The sequence below is a fragment of the Anser brachyrhynchus genome (genome assembly GCF_964034855.1).
Source record: "Anser brachyrhynchus genome assembly, chromosome: 2".
Lineage (NCBI taxonomy): Eukaryota > Metazoa > Chordata > Aves > Anseriformes > Anatidae > Anser > Anser brachyrhynchus.
This window is the reverse complement of record NC_137695.1, coordinates 51,606,350-51,629,229: the sequence shown is the minus strand read 5'-3', so window position 1 is coordinate 51,629,229 and position 22,880 is coordinate 51,606,350. Positions and strand designations below refer to the sequence as shown.

At 44.3% G+C, this 22,880-nt stretch overlaps 1 protein-coding gene across 1 annotated transcript in view; it reads right to left on the bottom strand.

Moving 5' to 3' along the window:
- Positions 1–11,124: 11,124 nt before the first annotated feature.
- Positions 11,125–22,880, bottom strand: part of LOC308190089 (uncharacterized protein) — a 148,369-nt gene continuing 136,613 nt past the window's right edge. The window contains exon 3 of the transcript XR_013946844.1: positions 11,125–12,787. The gene's annotated coding sequence lies outside the window, so the exon portion shown is untranslated. The remainder of the gene's footprint in view (positions 12,788–22,880) is intronic.

The following is a 22,880-nucleotide window of genomic DNA, read 5'->3' as shown; positions in this document are numbered from 1 at the left end:
AGCCTGACAATTATAATCATACTTTTTCATTCTAAAAAAAAAAAAAAAAAAAGCATAAAAGCATAACCCCAAACAATCTCCACTGCCTTTTCCACAGAAAAAGTTCCAGTTGACAAACCAGCATTTTTAGATTGCAATCATTATTCTCTCTTTTTTTTTTTTTTCCTATCATATTCTCCATAGGTTTAATATTCATCCTTTCTGTGGATTTACAGCTACACAGAGATAGCGTGGTAAAAATGAGAACACTGAAAAATCCAAGCTGGATGTATCTACCATCCCCTCTTGTCCTTTCCCCTCATCTCTGGTGACCTTAGCTTGTTACTCTAGACAGAAAAAGCTTAGGAAAACCTTGTATAAGCTAGGCTGGGGAGATGGTCTGAAGGGGTTTCCCCTGAAATGGCACACATTTGGCTGTGACAGGTGAAAGCCCTTAGGAAATACTGTGCACTAGAAAAAGGGTTGCACATCCAAATGAGGGCCCTGGAACCGGGCTCATAACTCTACCAAATATTAAAAAGTGCAGACTCAATAGAAATATTGAGTTTTACAACAACATTATTATTTTTCTCCTCCCACTAAGCTGTGACCCAGGCTATAAATTACCTCTTCTCTGTGGCTTTCCCAATGGAAACAGCCACCTCACCATCTCACTCCTTACTGACATCCCCTCTACTCCACAGGTACCAACCACTGTTTCCTTCAGGGGGGTTAGATGATTAACACTTCCAGTTAATCTCAGGGCAACTGTTCCCAGCTTGGGTTTCTCTTTGACATCTGCTGCCTCTCTGATTCAGGTGTGACCAAGGAGCTGCCTGTGCCACATGCTGAACATCGACTGCCAACCCAAGGGGCAGCTCACAGGAAAAGGGGTAACATTCCCCCTAAAAACCACAACAGGGAACGGTTTTGTTGCTCCTGGCCTATGCAAGGTCCAAGGTAGCGAAGAGACTTTGCCCGTGACTTAATTGCTCGTTGGCTAATCGTGACCAGTGCAATTGCTGGCCACCGCACCGTTGCTAAACAAAGCTGAGAGACCACGCTTCTCGGCGTGACTTGGATGGTGTAGTTCAGTCAGTTCCCATCATCCTTTTGTCCCTCATGTGTCTGACATGTGGATGAAACCTTCCCTATTGTGCCTTTTCTTTTCTAGCAGAACAAAGGGGGACTGACAATGAAGTGGCTGCCAGCCCATCGCCACAGTCCATATATCCACGCAGCTGTCATTGCGTAATCAAAGCAGCCCTGCGAGCACAAGAGAATAAGTGGCCTACGTGAGAGACAAGTGGGTTTAGCTAGAAAAGCTATATTATCATCTACAACACGCACGCTGCTATTAATACGCTATTAAAGAGAGAAAAAAAAATCCCACAAGCAACCCTCTGACCTCAGGGAACTTTTAATGCACTTCGCTACCAAAAAGCAGGCTTGGAGGGATTCCACCACACATCCTCTGCCTCCGACCATGCTGAGCATGCACCTAGCCCCTGTCCCAAACATACACGAAGGCAGTTGTGTCATTATACAGGTATGCCTAAAACCCCATGTTTTCCACTGAGGAATGTATCCATTTGCTAAGGTAGTCAGGACTTCTCCTGTTGAGCGCTGACATGTCACATCAGTGGGTTTCTTGTTTACAGAAGTGGCAGATTGTTAATGTGAAGGCAATTTCCTGCATTACAACAAAATCCCATGATATATTTCAGTTGTTGAAAACCTGGAATGAAGCAACAGCTCTGTGATATGGAAATGCCACCAAGAGTTAAGTGGTAACTGAAGCTAAAGTTTATGAAGTAGCTAAAAGTAAAAAAAGGGAAAAAAAATACAGATCCCCATAGAAAATAGTCTCCTTCTAAACTGCTCCTCAGTCCCATCACAGATGGTGAAGAGCAAACAAGTCCTATTTTTGTTGTTCCTGGTTAAGGTTAAAAAAAAGAATGGAAATTCATGGGACAGCTGTTTGCAGTTTGCCAGTATAGGGTGAAACCTCAGGCAACGCACTTGATTAAGTTGCTCGTATGTCCTTTCAACACGTATAGGCCGTACACCAAAGTACAAAGAGCAGGGGATAGATGGAGACTGTAAGTGGGACTGAGGCTGAGGTCAGCTGGGACTTTTGCTGCTGCTTGCTATACATCCACCTCCCTGCCTTAGGAAAGTCTTCTCCGCTCTAAGTCTCAGCTTCCATTTGTAAGATGTAAGATTTCACATCTTTATTTTGACTTAATATTTATTCAGGGGCTCTAACAACCTTCCTGGAGCCTGGCAGGACCCAGCCCACCAGCCCCATGGATGCCACACAGGGGCTGGCTGGCTGGCAATGTGTGTGCTGGCTCTCCTGCCAGTGCCACTCTCAGCCCCACAGCATCTAAGGACCTAGCTTTATCACAATACGGGACCATTCAGCTACAGCTGCTTTTTTACATCATTGGCTTCCCTATCTGCTTTCTTTGCCTCAAGCGTCCTTTCAGGACCACGATCACATTATCAGCCACATCCACTGCCCCCATGTTGATCTCAGGAGACTTCAACTGCTGCAGCCTTCCCCACCATTTAAAAGCTCCGTGATATCTTCAAGATTTTGGTCGCTTCATCCTCACTGCCCATATCTTCAAATACAGGTCTGTCTGCTGCCCTCCCCTAACCAGAGTGAAAGAATTTTCTCCTTACATCTCCTATATTTCAGGCAGCTGTTCAGTAATGCAGCAGCCTTACATCTCTGCTTCTCATATAGCAAAAATTGTTTGTTTTCCTCCTTGTTTACAGCAACTCTTGTCCCAGTTTTGGTTTGTTTATTTATTTTTTTTCCTAATTATTCTTTACTGACAACATTTACACTTCATCCCAAAATACCAACGTATGTCATGGGAAAGAATACCATCTTGTGATAATCGGACTACTTACTCAACAATGGAAAGCCCCCATTCCCTGTTCTTAGAAAGGGCTTTTCCAAGTCCTCAAAGCAGGTATAAAGTCACCCCCATACCCCTAAAAGCAGGATTCAGCTTTGTCCTGAAGGGATTAGCATCTCAGCTCAGGTTTCAAGCCTACTTATCAGGTTAAGTCCATCTTTGGCTGTGAGCTCCATTTTCACACTAAAACCTTTTCTTCTCCCTTCCTCCCCCAACCCCCTGCCACCCCATTATTTGTCCAGGATGGTCCCCAATTATATGACAGCTTTGTAGCTTCAGTAAACCCAAGAAAAGGCTTTCTTATTCCAAGCTACTTAGGATACACTGAAATAGAAAATGCTTTGTGCAAGAATGTCACGCTACCCTCCTCCAACCTCAGTAAAACACAGGAGGACTGAGGTGATTTTCTCACCAGCTCTCATCTATTCCTAAAGAGATTTGCTTGAGAAGCAAAGGCAGCTTCAGCAGGCTGGAACGGGGACTTCATAGGTTTTGTTTGAAGCGTGCAATCCTGAAGTGTGATTTTTTTCTAACAGTTGTTCAATAATGTGGATTGAGGGTACAAGTACCTATTTGGGGAAGGTGAAGAACATGAAGAATGAGTCATTTAGTAGCTCGGATTTCCATTGGGGTCAATATGATCAAGACAAAGTCTTGAAACACAGGCCAGTTTTGCAAGAGCATTTCATAGTCTACCAGACAAATGACACATTGATTGAAGCCATGCCAATTTATACCAGTATCAACAATGCTTTTGAAAAAGTCTCTTTATGAGACAGACAGAACTATTATCGTTTGCTGGCAATCACACCTTTTGTGCAACAATTGCATAACGCAGCACTCTGCTGTTGTTCCATACACAGACAAGCCAGGCTAGTGGCTCACCACCACCAAAGACCTCAATCCTCTCTCACCCCTCTCCTTGCACCAGCTCTGGTGCTCAGCAGAGCCCTCCGTGAGCAGGTTCAGCTCACCAGCCCAGATGAGCCATCTTCTTCTGGTGGATCGGTGAACTGAACCAATTTGTAGGGGTGTCTTGTGAGCACCAGAGCTGGTGCAAGACCAGAGGCAGGCGCATGCTGCCAGGAGATGGAAGTGGGAGAGTGCTGGGAATTATCTATCTACATCTCCTTGCCTCCTCATACAGAGGATCAACTCTGTCTGCAACCACAGGTACAAACCTTACCCAGGCGGGCCCAGATCAGCCTTTATATGCTGGTCTAACTTTACTTTTGAGGGCTGTTTACTCTCTGTTATCCTGGAGGTGAATTTTCAGCCACACGCTATGATGGGCAGGATTCAACTTCATCTGTACTTTTTCCAAGAGGTGGGGTGAAGGGAGGAGAGAAGAAGAGATGTATTCATGAAGAAGAAAGCCTTTGATAGGTTCTTATCATCTCTAGTAACAAGTCTTGCAGCTACCTGGCTTTACTGGTTTTGAATTTGAGGTTGTTGCTGCTGTCACGTTTGGTTTTTATTTGTTAAAGTAACACTTTAAAAGCCTGGAGTTCTACAGATTCAGCAGAGGTCAAACAAATTGTTTGCATTTTTGCTATAAAAGGGGCATGAGGGAGAGGGAGACAGATGGTAAATTGGCTGCTAGGAAGCAGAGCTTGAACTTTTTCAATAATGTCTCCCTCTTAACTCACAGCTGGCAAAACTCTCAGTTCTGTGGCAGGCCTTTCAGTGGGCAGATCAAATCCAGCAACACAGAAACAAAACTCACCAGGAGCCACACAGGGTGAGAAATTATTTCCTAATAAAACTACAAAGCACAGAACAATAACTGGGCAACACTGACATGTATTGTTGTCCTTTATCACAATCTCTTTATAAGCCTGGTTAAAGAACAGAGATGCAATTGTCCTTTGATGTCTCCGTTCAAAGGACTTTACACCCGCTTCCACCAGCGATAAGCCAGAGAAAGGGGAGACAAGAGGCTGAAACACAACAGAAAAGGCTTGGCAAATAAATACCTTGTTATACTTCTGTACTTCTGGAGACCCCACCATAAAAGCCACAGCCACTAAAATCACAAGTCAGATGCGAGACAAACAGAGAAGCTTACGCCTGCAGCAGTCGCTTCAGAGCTGAGAGTTTCTTGGAAACTCGCTGGCAAGTCACCCAGGGGATATGTGAATGTAAACCAAGCCTTTCTCGGGGGCACGAGGGTTAGCCCTGTTTAGGGCCCCCCTGGCACCTGGTTGCTAACATTTTCCTGCTGCTACACCAGTGCAGAGCTAGGGCTTCCCAAATCACCTTTCATGGTTCCTCCTGTCCCGTGGCTCTTGATGCCCAGCTCCTTCACAGTGAGCTGTGGGAGATCTTGTGTGCCCATCAAACACAGTGCCATCACTCTCACATCAGTAACTGCTTGCCAGACATAGCATAGGAGAAGCTCAGGAACAACACTCAACCGAGTCTTTAGTTGTTTTCCACAGTGAAACAAAACACTGTAGGGCAGATGACAGAAAAGAGCACGGCACCATCCCCACCAGGGTCACTGCGCCTCGCTGTGTTTTCTTTTTGCTCTGAGACCCTGCTATCAGGCAGTAATTTCTGGCAGAGGTGCTGGAGGAGATAATGTTTGAAACAGTTAAATCTAGCAGAGATCCTCCAGCAGAGCCCTAAATCCCATATTCAGAAGCAATGTAAACACTTAGCAGCCAAGGACCAGATGCTCTTGAAAACTCTGCTCCACATCATGCACTGAAAAACCTAGCAGTTGCAATACGATACACTAAAAATAATCTACAATTTGGAGTTTGCTGCTGCTGCAGAATCAAGAGAAATTCCAGCTTGGCTCCTGCGCTTGTTCACAAAATGCTAAATCTAGATAATGGACCATCGAATTCTGTTGAGATCACAGGGACTTTATTTTGGTAACAATCGGATTAGCTGCCGCAATCTGAAGAGTCCCATTATCAGTCTGATCCCAGGTACTGCCATCATTACCATTGCCATTTTATTCCAGACACAAAGAGAGCATACAACTTAGCAAAGGTCAGACATGAAGTGTGTGCCAGACCTAGCAATTGAACCCATATGTCCCACATCCTAACCCTTACAGAGTAAGACCACCCCTCCTCAGAAAGCACGTTGACCATGAAGCTGTGGTCACAGTTTGTGAAGACACTTTGTATTTATTATCCTGCCATGGCTGAAACCTGGTTTTAAATACCGTTTGTAAATAAGGACGAGTTTCCCAACAGCACAGGCCAACCAAACAGATGTCACAGTTGCTTAAGTGTTTTCAGCATGTCTAGACACCACGTGGTGATTAACACCAGTGGACTATGCTTCCCTATGTGCAAGGAGGAGCAGAGCCCAAGATGCGGTGGATGTACAGTGGAAGGATTTTGGAAAATGCAGATGAAGTCAGAGAGAGAATCAAATGCTTTCTCACGTCCTACAAATAACTGTCTGAGCCTCAGCAGCATCCAATGAAGAAAACAATTACGATTGAGATAGACACCAACCACAACCCCTTTGTCAGAGGCACGGTAAGGTGTTGCCAAAACATTAGCATCCCTTGATTTCAAACACGGCCTGGCAAATGGCAGAATTATTCCCAGGATAGCTGTAGAGAGCATTCCAGCTTTTGCAGACTTTTGACTACAATAGGCTGGAAATTGTATTAGAACTGAGAATGAGAATTGCAAGCTAAAGCAGTAAGACATTACACTTCCTAAACCACATGCAGGAAAGGGAAACACTGGGTCCTCAAGGAGCCTGGAGAGGAACACAATGCGCTACCTGGTCCTTCTGCTGCAGTGATCCCTGCTGGCACCCTGCTGGGATCAGTGTGTTTTCCCCCGCCCCAACAGCCCAGTGCTTCATTCCGGCACTGACAGATACGGCATCGGTTCTGCTTATCCCACTCTTTCCTGCTCAAAGCAGCATCCTCCCCTTGAAAGTCAGTCTCCCTCTTCAGTCAGCCGCAAGTCTCACATGGTCAGACATGCACTGCAGATAGTGTTAGCTTTATGATTAGAGCTGTCTGCTGTGAGACACATTTTAAAATTCATGACCTTTCCCATCAGGGTTCAAAACTGGACTGGCCTGAAGATGAAAGCCTGGCTTAGACTCCTGCTGTAAGCTGCTTCTCTTCTTTTCTCCCCCCAGTGTTTCTTCAGCATTTACTTCCAATTATTTTACAGGCTGCCTTCCATTAACCGTGGTTTTAAAAATTGCTAATGAATTGAGGTAAATTAAAGTTCATTGGTATCTGAGCCAAGCATGTGTTTCAACTTTACAGTCATGCCTGACTATCAAAGGTATCTTCTTTTGTCAGGTAGAAGATGCTCTAGGAAGGCTGCAGCTGGCCAAAAGAGATAGAGCAGAGCGTCGAAGGGAGAAAAACAAGAGGGAGAGTGCTTACGTTGCCTGCGAAAAAGGTATTTGCAGAGGGATTTGCCATAATACCCATAAGATGAGGGAAGGGGCGGAGGAGGGGAAGAAGAGAGGAGGAAATGCAGAACCAGCCACAGCACACTTATTGGCGCTCGCACAGTCCCGGAGACATTGCCAATGGAAATTAAAGAGGAATGCGTTTGCTCCTTACCACAATTAGAAGCAACCGAAGAAAAAAAAAATCCTCCTCTCAGTGGGATTGTTGTCATGAATTGTATTTTACCACTTTAGCACACTCCCACTATTGGCTTTTTCTCAAGGAAAATCCATGAGAATAAGAATGCATTTTCCTAATTTACGCTGTGCAGACCAGGATGTTTCTGCCAGTTCCCAGCGACTGCATGAGCTGTGTTTCCTAGTCAGGCTGGCCAGAAAACAACAATTCATTTCACGGGGCACTTTGGGACTGAAAACAAGACCTTCCAAATGCAAAGAAGGGATTCTCTCTACGACTAAGCCACGTGGGACCACTCGTCACCAGATACCTCGCAGGGATGCGACCACGAGCCTTTGCAGAGCTAGCCGGGGTGCACAGCTTGGCAGAGAGGATGCCCTGAGCCATCGGGAAGTGCCCATCACTCCAGATGGCATTGCTGCTCACATGCTGCTCCTCTCCTCCTCTGTCATCCCTGCATTGGGAAAAGCCCCCCGCTTTTTTTTGCTTTTTTTTTTTTTGCTTTTTTTTTTTTTCCCCTTTTTTTCCCCTGGGAGATCCATGGGGTTGGGGCAGGAGCAGTCAGGGTTGGTGGTGCTATGGGGGATGCAGACAATAGCTACCATGGCCATATAGAGCCATGCTCAGCCTCTGCTACCTGCTAACAGAGGATGAAGCAGTAGTAAATGTGACTTTCATGGGTTTTACTATTGCATCAAAGCCATTACAGGGACAGGTACATCTATGATTCTCCTTGTTCTTTGCTGGTACTGAAGGACACTGTTAGAGACAGTCTCTGTCATTCCTCTTAAAGCTAATGGTGGTAAAACATCCATGGGGATCTCTAGATGGCCTAGCAAGATGCATGGCCACCCAAACTCTCCATCAGTGTTGCACGGGGGAGAGTGAAGCCTCCTCTCTGGCACTGGACCCATGGAAATTAGCATAGTCACTGTGCCTCCAAGTAACATGGAGAGAAACCATGGAGAGTCACTGCTGTGAGAAACCAGGCAGCTAAAAAGTCGTCCAGTGCCAGACCCTTGCACACTCTTCAATTGCTCTGAATGCAACAAAGCCTCACATATGCACCTCTTGGCCTTAGTCACTGGTATTTGCAGACCCTGACAGCTTTGGCAGGGCGGCCAACATTTTCTCAGCTCTGGGACTAATATTCCTTCTGCCTTCGTATCCCATAAGACCCAGACTTCATAACTCTTACTGGTTTCCAGTCCTCCAGAGATACCAGCAAAACTTGCCTGGGGGATGAGAAGTGTGTGACTTCCATGAAATACTGGGGAGAGCAAGCCTTTAAGCACAGCTCAGATTTTTAAAGTGAACAGCCACGAAAGACTACCTACAACATCAGAAACTCAGGGGAGTGGTGGAAGCAACTCAGGCCTTCAGGAACACTTAGTCAATCATGGCTGATCTCCCTTCCTTGTCTCAAGCTGCAGGCCTCAGCAGTTCTGGGTCAGTTCACATTTTCTTCAGACAGAAAATAGAAGTAGTGAATTATCTCTCTACCCCTGAGGAGACAGAATTCCTTCCTTCTTTTTTGGATATCACAGAGAAAGCATCATCACAGTCCCTCCTCTCCTGGCAAGGGCAAGATCTGCTAGTCGCTCTGTGGATGGCACCACTAACTCATGACCTCAAATAAGATACAACTGAAAAAGGCAGAGATAGCTTGCATAGACCTGTGTCCCTGTCCAGTTAGTCATGACAAGCAAGAGCTGGCTTCATTGCATATCATTGTTCAGATTCTGGACAAAGAGATTGATCCATGTCAAACCAGGCAGTGAAAGTGCTTCTTTACCTAAGCTGAGCAAAAGTACCCTTGGCATTACTCTGAATAATACAGGCTGAACCTATGAACGGGGCAGAGACTGATGCCACAACATCCAAGAAGCCTGTTCTCCCAGAAAACGTTGCAAGTAAGGCATGTGGGGTTCACTTTGCTCAGTGGAAGTTCAAATTCATCACTCTTCATGTCTTGCCAGAGGTTCGGTGATTAATGAACACACCCCAGTGGTGTGTAAAGGACGGAGATGAAGGTCTGCTTCAGTATGTATTTCTGCATGCTTTCTTCTATTTAATAAACAATGACTGGGGTTAATGATAGTGCCTGTGTTTGCTGTCTTGAGCTTCCCACACAATAGTTAGAGGTTAGGCCTAAGCTTCCTAGGACAAAGGGGACCAGGAAGGACCACAAGGCAAAAGAGCAGTGCACAAAGATGTGTGTCAAGAGAAGGAACAAGGGCTCTGTAATATAAGGCCAGTCCATTTCATCCTCAGATCCACACATCCACGAGTCAGTGCATGTTAGGAACATGGCAAATGGCTGTGGGGTGAGGAGCACACCATGCTCAGTTGCCAGTGTTCCTGGGAACTGTCAATAAAGCCTCACAATCCCAAATATGATGCAACTGAAATAGACATGGATAACTTGCAGAGACTTGTGACCCTGATCTTTCAATGTGTGAAGGGTAGCAAAGAAACACACACAGGAACCAGGGATCTTTCTGTTCCCAAGGTTTCTTTTCAAGTGACTGCTACTTAAAAGGAACCTGGCTCCCGGGAACAGCGGGAATTCTCCTGTGTTCCTCAGAGCCTGTTGCAGTTCTTGAAGGTTAAAAAAAAAAAAAAAAAAAAAGTTAAAATAATAATAAGTCCTTAGATAAAGGGAATATTTAATTTCTGTCCTGTAAAATAGCTATTGTATAACGGCAAAATGTTCGTATTTTGAAGATATATCCAGTTTCTGTCCCTGCTGTGGCCCCAAGTTTTTCATTATTGGACCAGATGATCTTGAAGGTCTTTTCCAACCTGAATGATATTATGATTCTATGATTATTATTTTTGGCATTCTTATTGGTAACCCACATGATATGTGCTTTGACTCTGTGCCACTCTGGGCTCCTGCTTCGTCCACACTGTGCTGTCTCGAAGAGGACAACCTACTTGATTTGCCAGTCATAGCTACTTTCAAAGCGCTGTGCATCAAAACCTGACTGCTTCCACGTAATGTTGCAGACCATACTCAGAAAATATACTTTTCCTGTTGTTCTTTGAGAATGGTTTTGCACTGAAACTTTGGTTTCTCTGGTTTGGTCTGAATAGCAACACCGTTGTCAGTTATGGTGGTGAAATTTGAGCTGTTTTCTATCAAGATAGCCAGCATCATGGAAGAAGGCCTCTGATATCATGGTCCAACAAATAGGGCATTTTCCCTAATGGCCCAGCTAGAAAGAAGATGATTACAGGCAGAGAACAGCACAAATTCTTGGTAGCAAGACTGCAAAAGTCCAAGTCCAGCTGGCATCAGAGAGAAAAGCAAGTGCTGTAGGCCTACACGCGCTGTGGATGAAAGATGTGTACATCTGACATCTGTGAACTTGGAGCATTAATCTTGGAAAAGGTACAAGAAGGCATCAATGTTTTAAGTACTAGGTTATGCAAGGTCCAGCTGGGCATGCCAAATGGATGATACAGAATATGTTACCAAATCTCTATCATCAGGACTAAAGTTGAGGTTAAGTTACCTTCAGAACGTTCTCTAAACAAATTTGACCTGATATCATTGAGATATTTGTCTCATGTTGCTGAGGTGTCTCTAATCTGACCCTAGACATGTTACAGGGGGGTTATCATAACTGCACATGTACATGTTATTCTAGTGGTTAGGGCACTGGCTTTTGACATTGGAGATTCAGGTTTGCATTCCTGTCCTGAATCAGGCAGTGGTCACCTGATGCCATACCCTGATTCAGCAGTGATGTAAAACTGAGAAACAAGAAATATGCTAGTCCAAAAAAAAGCTTCCATAATAAGACTGTCCCAACACTGACTTAGACAGGCAAAATGACTGAGTTATCATAATGCATACAGTTTCTACTGAATTCTCTACTTGCATCTACTTCCAACAAAGCTGAGCATGGTTCCAGGAGTCTGGAGATTTTTGCAGTACAATTAAAAGAGAAGAGAAGCCCCTTGATATTGTACCCCCTTAATCCATTTACATTCATGCTGCTATACTCATAGATAATTTTCTTGAAAAACAAAGAACACTAAATGGATAACTCTGCAAGAGAACTCCATTCTCTGTAAAACTCTGCAGGATGGTTTGAAAGTTCAATAAAGAAGTTGCATTACTCTCTCAGAATAAGAGCAATTTCCATAGTCCCCTGTTTAATTACTCCACATCCCCACTGGTTTCTTCCTCATTACATTCAATAAATATTTTTCAGATGGGATACCAGCATTTTATTGCCCTTTCATAAAATGGCAAATTGATTGGAAATTACATTTGTTTCTCCTGTTATGGATATTTTATTTACTAGCACTCACAGTACAATGCACCATCACTGTTGAATTTGGTCCACAGAGACTAAGCAAGACCCAAAATATCAGTTTTAAGGGCACAAAATTTTTACACCTCCATGTATGCCAAAACATACCAGCCTGACAGCCATGGGGTAACTTTCTTCCCCTCCCACACAGATGGGATGCACCAGATGCTTTGTGTATGCCTTGTTCCCTATCACAGGAAACATCTATTGCAAGAGCAGCAGCAGCCAAAGCTTCCTGATGCTGTTTGGCTGGAAGCCTTTGATCCAGACCCAAAAGGACCACTCCTAAAATCCAAAGACTGCCCCACCATCTCTAGTTCCTCAGCATGTAGATTCTCTGCTCTGAAGCCAACTACAGAGCCAACTACTGGGGAGGGGGAAGAGGGGAGGATTAAGCATCCACTATGAAGCAAACCGAGGCGAGCATTTACATCAAATAACAAAAGACATTTATTCACCCACTGCTTGCATAAAGCACGGATCTGAAAATAAATTGACTCTAGAAGCTATGAAGAAAGTATGAAACATTTGTTGCATCAGATGTGTTATACACCTCGACATGTGTGTTAGGACATTCATCAGCTCTATGTTTCTTATTTCAATGCAAACCTTTAAATCTTGTTTATAGGCACACTGTTCATATCTGTGTACTCACCAGGGACTGAACTTGGGGAAATCTCAAAAACTGCTAGCAATCTCTTTCCAGAGACAATATCACAGGTGTATTTTCCTCTATTTGTAAGAGATTTAGCCCAACTTGTGCACTGATAGTTTTCACAGGCTCATTTAAGTTGTTTTGTACTGAACAGCCAGGTGTACTCTTTGCTGTGTAAGAAAAATCGAGCAGCAGAGAAGAGATTGTCTTTAGTGTAACGTGCTTCATTTACCATCACCCAAACTTGCCAGGTGATTTTTTCACTCTGCCTTTGTCTCCTCTTCCACTTTGAGTCTATTAACCCCTATAAGAGCAAGAAAGAAAAAAAGAAAAAATAACAACAACAACAAAAAAGTCTGTTTTCTTTTAAATTGGAACACTTTTGATGAATGCATCATACATGCAGTAATATTAGACCAGCTCCATGACCCTTTCAGAATCAAAATGTATCAAATTCTGGGTTTTGTTTGTTTAAAATTCTATTCTCTCCTAATTTTATTCACTATGTTAGCCCCCAAAGGAGTTGATTCAGGACTCCAGGCAGTGGCAAACAGCAGTAGGGTAGAAGCACTTCATCTTAAAAGTTGTGCAACCTCCAGCCGTGTTTATATCCTGGTGTAAAGTTTGCTTTTACAATTGCAGCCAGGTGAAGAAATACATTTTAAAAGCAACAAGGTGCTCCAGCTGTAGCCAGTGTCCTGCTGAGGAAAAACTACATTAGCTGGAGAAAATTCTTACCATTACAATCCTTTCCATTTTCGAGCATTCATAATGATTATGAGGCAGGGGTACTACTCCCCACTCTGCACTGCTACCCAGGACTTGGCTGGAAGCATACTACGAGCACAGCATATGTCCAGGGCAGGCACAGGGGGAATTGGTGTGACCAGGGAGGTGGGGGTGCTTGCCCCGCACCATGCAGCTAGCCAGCAAAAGCCAGAAGGAGCAGAGCCCGGATCTCCTGAGCCCATCCCAGCAATTAATTATTGGGCACTGCTTCTCTTGGACTCAACCACCCTCCATAAATATCTTCTGAGAAGGTCTTAGCAAGGGGCTTCACAGATGTGGTTGGGAAATGCTTGCTCTCAGGACCAGGTAGAGGGCCAAGTGCTGCAGCAACAGAATTGCAAAGGGAAAGGCTTGGAAGATCAAGAGGGAAGAAATCTCATCCCTTAGCAGAGGTGACCAGAGCATGCACAGGGTCCTGCTGCACAGTCCAGAGCCCTTCAAGGGCTACCTACATGTGGGTGAGGTGCTTTGTGCCCAGCTGTGCTGGTGAGGATGCGCAGTGGCATCCTAATGCAAACACTGCCTAAAATGGCACTGTGCACATCCCTCCTATACGCAACTGTTTTGCCCAAGCTGCGTGTTTCTGCTCCACTTCCTAAGTTTTAGCTTATGTCTGGCAGATTAAACAGCATCCATCAATCAAGCTCAGCAAGACTGTTATCTGAAAGAGCAATAAGTCTCTCTCCATACTCTCTGCTCCAGCTGCCTCCTCTGCCAAACCAACTAAGCCAAACCATCCTGGAGCTCTCAGGACAGGCCCATATGCCCAGCATCTGGAGAAGGCACGCAGAGAGCACAGCCTGTGCCTTGCCAGGGCCACAGTAACTGTCAGAGTCTTTCTCCTGCAGCACAGCCTGATCTGGATCCTCACACAACCCGTCAAAAATGGGCAGACGGCAGCCACCTCCAGGCCCCTGCAGGAGCTCCCAGACATCCTAGGACAACATGACTAATGCCACCTGGAAGAGCATCTCTTCTCACCCTTTCAGGAGGAAGGATCCCCAAGTGATGCATATCCTGAGATGACAGATAACATTCGTTGTTGGAAACTTTCCTGAACGTTACACTACAGGGATCTTAATAATATTATCCGTAGGGTCTTGTATAATGTACTTAACTGCATCAAAGATAAAAATGAATACTTAGTGGATCTTGCTACTAAAACGTGTCAGAAAAATCATTAAGAGCAGTAAATTATGATGACGGCAGATAATTTCACAATTGAAGGCCTGAAAATGTCTGCTATTTCATGTTACATGCTTGAAAAAGTAGCAGAAAATGGAAAATAAAATGCTCATAAACCTAAGCCACAGAAATGAAAGGCTACATGGAGATTAAACAATGACAGTATGTGAGGAAGAGAAGCTACATACGCACAAAACAGTTTTAGGAGTCACGCCTCCTATGAACATGACTGGTGAGTGGCTTAGCAAAGCAAGTGGCTGCTTATGGCAGAATGAGCAGATTTCCCCTTTCGTCTTTCCCTGTTCCAGCACCCTAGAGCCAGGGAGGCAAAGGTGAGCTGGGATGGGAGGGAGGGCAGCCCCATGCCCCATCTGTCCCCAGCTGTCCCTGCCTTCCCTAGGCGCTCCCTGTCCTGGCCCCTCGTTAGCATGGGTCCCTCACCCTTTACTTGGAAACCTTCAATGTTGCCTGTGCAGCTGAGGAGCTTGAGCAATTAAACCATTGCTATTTCAGAAATAACATTTGTAGTGTCAGGAAGCCAAAATAAACCCTACCTTCTGAACTGATTTACAGTCTTTCACTTTTTTTCTGGAGGAAAATGGCAAAGCAGTGCCAATACTGCATTACTCAGCACTTAAGCTGCTAGTCTGGTCACTACAAGACTTGTGTTCTTCCCATGGGTTTGCTACCTCCTAACTTTGGTATAGGCAGACTGTTCAATCTCTACATTTTAATGAGCTCACCTTTCACATAGAAATTGGACTGTTCACATGAAGAGCTTTGTGTTGTTGAGACAAATACATGGATTAGTTCAGTAACTATATAAAATATTTCTTCACTTCAAAATGGAGGGGGCTACCAACCTGGACAGCCTGCACAAATAAATATGAATAAATACACTTAAAACTCACTGTAAGAGACAATTCGGACTTGAGATTTGGTGAGGAACCAACAGTAAGATCAGCATAAAAATTGATTAGGAGAAGTTTGAAGGAGAGATTTGAAAAGAAGTGTGATTGGCATGCAGAAGGTGGGCAGATTTTCCAGACAGAAAGCAGCGTGAGAAAGACTTCCAGCGCCAACGGAAACAAGATAAACGGCCTACCAGTAAAGAAAAGTAAAAATGGGAGCTGTGTTTCCAGCAAGATAGATGTCACTGTTGCTCCCACAAAATATGTGCAAGTATTTTGCAACATCTGTTCTCAAAATGTCACATTTCAGCATGAATGGGCATTGCCCGCCTGTAAAAGAACCTAACATGCACGTATTTGTATTTTGCATGGTCTCGTCATGTTGGTGCAACTAGAAGCTGGTGTTTGAGAATTTGGCCCTGAATAGCTTCACTGGAAGCAGAACGCAGACAGATTTTCATGAATCTGAATGTTTTATCTGTATGGCAATATCATTGCTGAATCCAGCAGAAATACCATTACCATAAGCTCTGTTGTGTTGTGTGCCTAACCAACCCACATAAAAGGCAGTGAACTTTAATTTTACATTGTAAATTATTTATATATTAGGAGGCTTTAGATACCTGTAGAGTTGAATATCAATATTATAGCCAATGGTGGTAGCAGGACCGCCACCTCTTGAAATTGCCGTCACATCAAACAGGAGCGCTGGCTGTTCAGGAGACTGAAACAACAAAATAGATGTGGAAAAGGGAAGAAGCAAGTAAACATTAAGGACAAAGATCTGGTGGATCAGAGCTACAGAGAAACCTGAACAGTGTATCAGGAGAAATGGACTCAACTGGGACTTCATCTGGCAGAGCAGGAGGTCCCTAATTTCATGAACACCTAACCATGCTCTCTCCACAGAATTTCTGCCTCATCCAGCCTGAATGCACTGAGCATGAATCAAAATTGTCCAGCAAAGGTGACTTCTCCTTGTATTGCTCCTGTCTTGCCTATTGCAAAAGTAGGGAATGAGGATGGAGACTGCAGTAGGAGAAAAGAGAGCTGCCAAATGCTGACCTATAGAGCTATGTCTGCCTGCTATAGGACCACATCACCTGAACTTGGCAGAACCATTTGCTAAGCAATGGCAGCTGAAATAGGAGTCAGAGGGCTGTATAAAATGTAGGCGTAGGAGTAAGGTGACAAAGGAAAAGTAGTCTGGAAAATAAAAGGTAATGGATGCTTCTGAAGAGATGTCTAAATCTTGTGTTTGCTTTGACCTTGATCCTGGACCCTTTGGTGCTGCACCCACCTACAGTATGAGTGATGCTCTTCCATCTCACAGTTCTACTATGAAAATAAACCCATTAATATTTTTAAAGTATTCAGGATACTGTCATGCTGAATGACAGCAAAAACCCTCTGAGGAAATTAATAACTCTGTCTTCAGCACAGTATCTGAACAGGATGTTGGAATTAAGGGATCAGCTCCTCCCTTCACCATCATCAAATGATGAAGACAAACTACTGAATAGCTGCTTACTGAATGAGGACTGTCAATCCCACGGATGGGATGAAGCACTGTCCTGTGAAGCTAATTTGTAATTGTGTCTTTAAAGCCTGTCTAATAATGCGTCTCCACAAGGCAGCAAAGTTAAAGTCGCGCTGGCAGCTCAGCTCTGTGACTTCTGTATTGTCTAACTGCAGCTTTGGCAGGAACTGGCAGAGAGGGCTGAAAATATCCATGTGCACAAATCAATTGTCAAAATTCACTTGTATGAAAAAAATTATCCCTTCAATGCGGCAAGATTTCATTCTCCATGTTGACTTCCACTGAAAAGTTCATTATCCTTACACATTTTCAGTGCAGGCAAGGCAAAACAGCCACCACATTAAACACCAGAAGTTCTTGAAAGGGCTGATGTAGAGACGAGGTAATGGAGAAGAAAAGGGCTGAACGGCAACAGGCAAATCAACCAGTCAGAGAGGAACCTGGGACGTACTGTGTGAGGGGAAAAGCCTTGAGGGGTAGGCAGAGCACAAGAAAGGGGAGCTGAAGCAAAGATGAGGGCAGACCGTGTGTGTTCCAGCACAGGGAGGAGGAGATGGCAGAAGGGGCAGCCAACAGCGAGCACAGGGACCGGTGCACACCCCATGGGAAACAAAGTGAGAAGGTGCAGGTAAGGAGGTCCACCAGGTCCAGTTGAGAAGTAACCAGCAACCTGGCCAACTCTTCCTTGAAGAGTTTCTCTTCCAAAATTCTTCCCTGGCATCCAAGGGCACAACAGGCTGCTGGGACCCCTGCCTTGAGCTGCTCCCCAAAGCAGCATGTCTTTACTCAGCTTCAACCCCTAGCAGCGGCGCGTAGCCCCACCTTGCGCGTGGGCTGCAATGCCCAGCTGATGCTGCTCGTGAAAGCAGGCAAACATTAGAAATTAGCAGCCGTTGTAAATAAACCACCACGAGCTGAACCAAAAGAAGCCACGACCTCGAACCCCAAAGCAGAAAGCCATTGTTGTTTCAAGGGCTGTTTTTGTTCCCCATTGTGAGCATGGTAAATTTTTACATACAGATCTCCCTTTCAAAAATGCCAGCCCTCTCCTAGGCCCGCACTTTGAGGTGATTGTTGCTATTTGTGAATGACTTGGGAATTAATTAATGTGAAGCCAACTGGCTTATAAATGGTTGGCATTGTGAACAGCCACAGAATCATGGGGAGAGCAGTTTATGTGGTCAGAGCCACATTCAGTGCTATATGTCAAGGGAGAAGATTTATTACCACAGTAGGTCCATTTTCCAAAAGTTTGCAAGGGCTGCTTCATAATGAAAGGGCACTGTTCACAGCACAGTCAGCACCCATTTTTTTTCTGGGGTGTATTATAAATCCCAACTAGAAAAAGAAGGTGGGGGAGGGTTATTTAGCACTTAGAGAATGAAATCTCAGCATAGGAACAACATAAATAAAATATTTACTATGGAAAGAAAGAAGAGAGTGAGGGAAAAAAATAAAGAATACAAAGTAGTAAACCTATTTCTATCATCATGACAAGAGTTGAACTCCCACATTACAGCTAATTAAATTAAATGAGCCTACCAGGCGGGATTATAACCTATAAATATTTTTGGTTGCTTGCCTCCCTCAGAAACCATCTTTGATTTAAAAATATCACGGAATAAAAACAAATAGCTCATAACATGGTTTAGACACTTAATAATTAGAAGAGGGAGGAAGGAAAGGCCTGTGTACCTGCATATAAAAATAGTCAGCTGGGTATTTTTAACTAGAAAACAACCCTGAATAGAATAGAAAAAACAGACCAGAAGAGCCAGTGGCTACCAAAAACCTCCCCACCAATCTGCAGGCGGAGGAAAGGGGTCATGCCTCAGGCTGTCCCCTTGCTGCTGGGCAAGGAAATGGAAGGGGAGCAAGGCAGCAGCAGCTGAGCACCACAACAGGAGGTTGCTTTCCATGCCCATCTCTGCCACCGACAGCCACACAAACTCGGGCGCATCCCCCAGCCTCCGTGCACAGGGTTTCTTGGCAATACCCCTCTCCGTCCTTCCTGGATGTGGCTCTTCTCATCTCCACCTCACTCCCTGATTTCTTCTGCTGCTTGCAATAATTTGACTGTGGGTCTTTGGGGCCAGGGACAGGTATGTGCGATCAGCCTTGCCACCTCTGCTCTCCCCCAGTGGGGCTGGGGAGGGATGGAGCTGCCGGTCTGGCTAACAAAGAGCTCTCCTGTGTGCAGAAAGCCAGCAGATAAAATACTGCTTGTAGCCATGTCACCTTACCCCATTTCCCAGCCAGCACAACCCCCACTGCCAATGCAATCATCGTCCCCGTGACTGGGATGCTCCGAAGCTCCTGGACGTTTGGCATTGGGTTGCACCCTGAGATTATACTCTTGTGGCGACACATGGAGCAAAATGCTCTTGATAACCATGTGCATGCAAAGGTATTTATAATTTCACTGTGATTTATGCGACAAATAGGATGTCAAGAAAAATATGTGCATTTAATTGCCCCAGCAAAACTGCATTCATGTTATAGTCTCACCCAAAAAGCTCCACTATTATTGTGCTTTCTTGAAAAGAAAATAAAGAGCTATGATAGTAGCAATAAAAATTATGATGCTGCATGTTCTCTTGACTCTTGCAGCAAAATACCAAAAGCCTTTTAATAATCATTCTGTATTTCTACATAGCAGGGAGGAAAATGAAAGGTAAAGTGAAAGAAGCCAAGGAAGTCCCATGAGGAAAACTTGAAAATTCATGCTTTTCTCAAACCACAAGTGAGGAACCAGATAGTGTAATGTATATAAATGAAAGCAGCAGCTCTATTTCATGCTAGTTACAACATCAGATACAGAGACCGTCATTGCCAAGAACTCCCATGTAGTTAGTTTTAAAAAGAAATCTCATATACAATGAAGTAATTTTCTCAAAAGATGTTTTTTGAATCACTTGTCTAGTGGGTTTCCATAGAAGCCATCCTGTTCTCAGAGGAGTATAAAGTAGTGCTGTATTCCTGACACTATTCACAAGAGCTAGAAAACTCTGAAATTAAAGATACTGTTTGTTCGTTGGGTCACACCATGTGCTCAAAGTTGGTTACACTCAAATAACATATTTTTCCTTAAAGGAGAACTCTGACAAAAGCTTCCCACCCCTCTCTGATGATGATAAGAAAATAGAAGGGGAAAAGGAATAAAAACTGTAGAACTAAACAGCACGAAGAGCTTATCTTGTTCTTCAGACCCTTCGAATTTTGTTGGATTTCCCTTGCATTTATAAGGGGATTAAATGCAACACTTACAACAAGCAAGCCCTTGCCATACTGTACTTGTTTTCTTTGAGCTTTGTGACCAGCAAGAAAACCACACACATCATGTCAATTATTTGTACCAGCAAAAACACAACCCTCTCATGTCAAAGGGTTTTCTCCAGCTCCTTGAGTCCTCTCCTCCATTGCCCCTGCAGCTGGCTGCTCAGCATCTGTCCTGTCCGCTGCCAGCACACTTCCCACAGCTCTGAGCTTCTCCTTGTACCCCTTGTGCCCCAGTACTGCCTGTGGTGGAAGGACAAGTATCTGGGGGACATGGAGCTGCACAAAATCCTCGCCATGGCAGCGTCTGACACTTCCCTGTCACCTGTTACATGTCCTGGAGACTTGCTCTAACATCTTACAGCACGGGTGCAAGGGCACAGCTTGCACGTGGTCACGAAGCAGCTATGGTGTTACAGGGAATTGAAACCAGGCATCCTAGTCCCTGGGTGAACCTTCCCCGTCAATGCAGAAAAGTAGACGGGGAGGGCAGTGACAGCCCTCAAAAGCCATCAGCTCCTTAGTTGCAAAATCATCCCATGATAGAAAGAGGAGCTGAAATTGTAGCTTCAGTCTGCAACTAAGGGGAAAGCCCAACCAGTTGCTCTCATTAAAAAATAAATTTAAAAAAAAAAAAAGTGTTTAACTGGAGTATTATCAGAGATTTGGAAGTATTAAGAGCCTGTTCAGCTGTGTTCTTGCTAACAGGTGTCCCCAGCAGCGAAATGCAATTAATATGGAGAGGATTTCTGGGAACATGGGGATGGATAGGTCAGCCAAAAATTGCCATGTTAAAGCTAGGGGCTTGTTTATGGCTATTAGTCCAAGACAATTCTGATAAAACTATAAACATTCAGGTTGCACTGGGCTCCCTGAAAGGCTTTGTAACAAAATTATTAAGCTTTACACACTGTAGTAGCACAAACACATCTGCAAAACCCTGGCAAGGAGCCAGCAAAGCCAAAAATGCCCTGCGCCACCTTATTACATGCTAAGAACCACTTTTCTCCTTCCTTATCCTTGCTTTCTGTTGCCTTCCTGAGCGTTCTGGTCTTTACCCTCTCTCATTTTCTTTGATCTGGTTCTCAAGAGAAGAACATCTGATCCCAGTAATCTCAAAAGAGCAACAACAGTGGGAGGCCCATTAAATCTCATTTTCAGCTTGTCCTGAGAAATTGAGAGGAGGGAGAGGATGAACAAGAGAATGCCAAGCATGGCAGTTGCTGTAAATAAGAGAAAACAGAGGGCACATCAAAAAGGGAAGAGGTTGTTGAAGGATCAGTGGTCCCAAGCTAGAGATTATTAGAGGGGAAAGACAGAGACACAGACCCCAGCCAGCTTTCCACAAGAAACAAATGTTTGTGATGAAGGAAGCACGAAATAAAATACTGGTAAAAGCCTGTGCTAATACAGCATCAAGACTGTATGCATGCAAAGAGGCCTTTGAGGGCCATCATTATACATCCTGTGTGTTAACACCAAAGTTGGACTAAAGCAAGAATCCAAAACCTAAACCCTTTCAATTATATCCTGCTCCAGAGGCTCAGGGATACACCTCCAAACCCCAGTCTCCAACACCCTCGGTTCTGGACTCCCCACAGAGAAAAATACAGAGAAAATACAGAGAAAATATATTTCCATTCTGTATTCAGATGTGGTCAAATGCAAGGGAGCTCTTTTGGCAAGCTAATTTTATATTATAAAGTTTTTTGGGAAATAACCTTGCCAGGCTAACCAGTAGCAAGTAGTATGGGAGACAAAATATAGGATTTCTGAGGGTGGAGGGGAAGCTGAAAGAAAATTAATCCCTATATAATGCAGCATTCAGTACGCCTATTTACTAGATGTCAGGAAGCCAAGACACCACCACGAATTCAGTAAACTCCACTCTTAAAGCAGTGATTCAGGGAAAGGGTTTTGTAGATTAAAAGAGACCACACAGGTTACTTGTGATCTTCAAAGCGAGTTTGGAGTTCAGATGACCCACACACGCCTGTGGACGAGTGATCCTAGGAGGCAACCTGACTCCACACACAGTCTTGGCACGAGGCTGAGCAGAAGCACGGTTGGGACTGCATCAGCATTTCCTGTCCCAAGGCTTCGGAGGCAGCTGATAAGGCTCAGCAACTCCTAGTAATTAAAGAAACAGGTGGAACAACATAACACCATCGCTCTGGAACTCAGCACGCTTATTTTTCTGCTGCCCTCATGCTCGCACGCTTTCCTTTTATTTCTCCCCTCTCTCCCTCCCACCCCGCATCCATCATGAAAAATTAATTTCCCTTTACTAGAGTTCACAGGCAGGAGGGGAAGTTAAAAATATGCTGCTTAAATGTATTTGTTTGTACAATGGAAAAAAAAATCCAATAATTTCAAGCCTTAGTGCATCTAAAATTATGTAATCATGTTCACTGGCAGGGTGGAAACATTTTAGCTGACGAACAGGGGTGCAAAGCAGACATACCACTGGAAGCTTGAAATAGCAAGTGGCAGGCACTCAAATAAAATAACCATAGTGAAATCTAGAAGATTAGAAGGGAAAAGGACACAAACCAGCTATGACTTGACCTTGGTTTCAGTTTACTACAGTTGAAACAACCGAGATACTTATAGCCCTAAGCCTCATCATTTAGTCGAGAACTGCCTGTGATGAAAGCAGTTGGAGGGAAACATTTTTACACACATTTGTCTGCTCT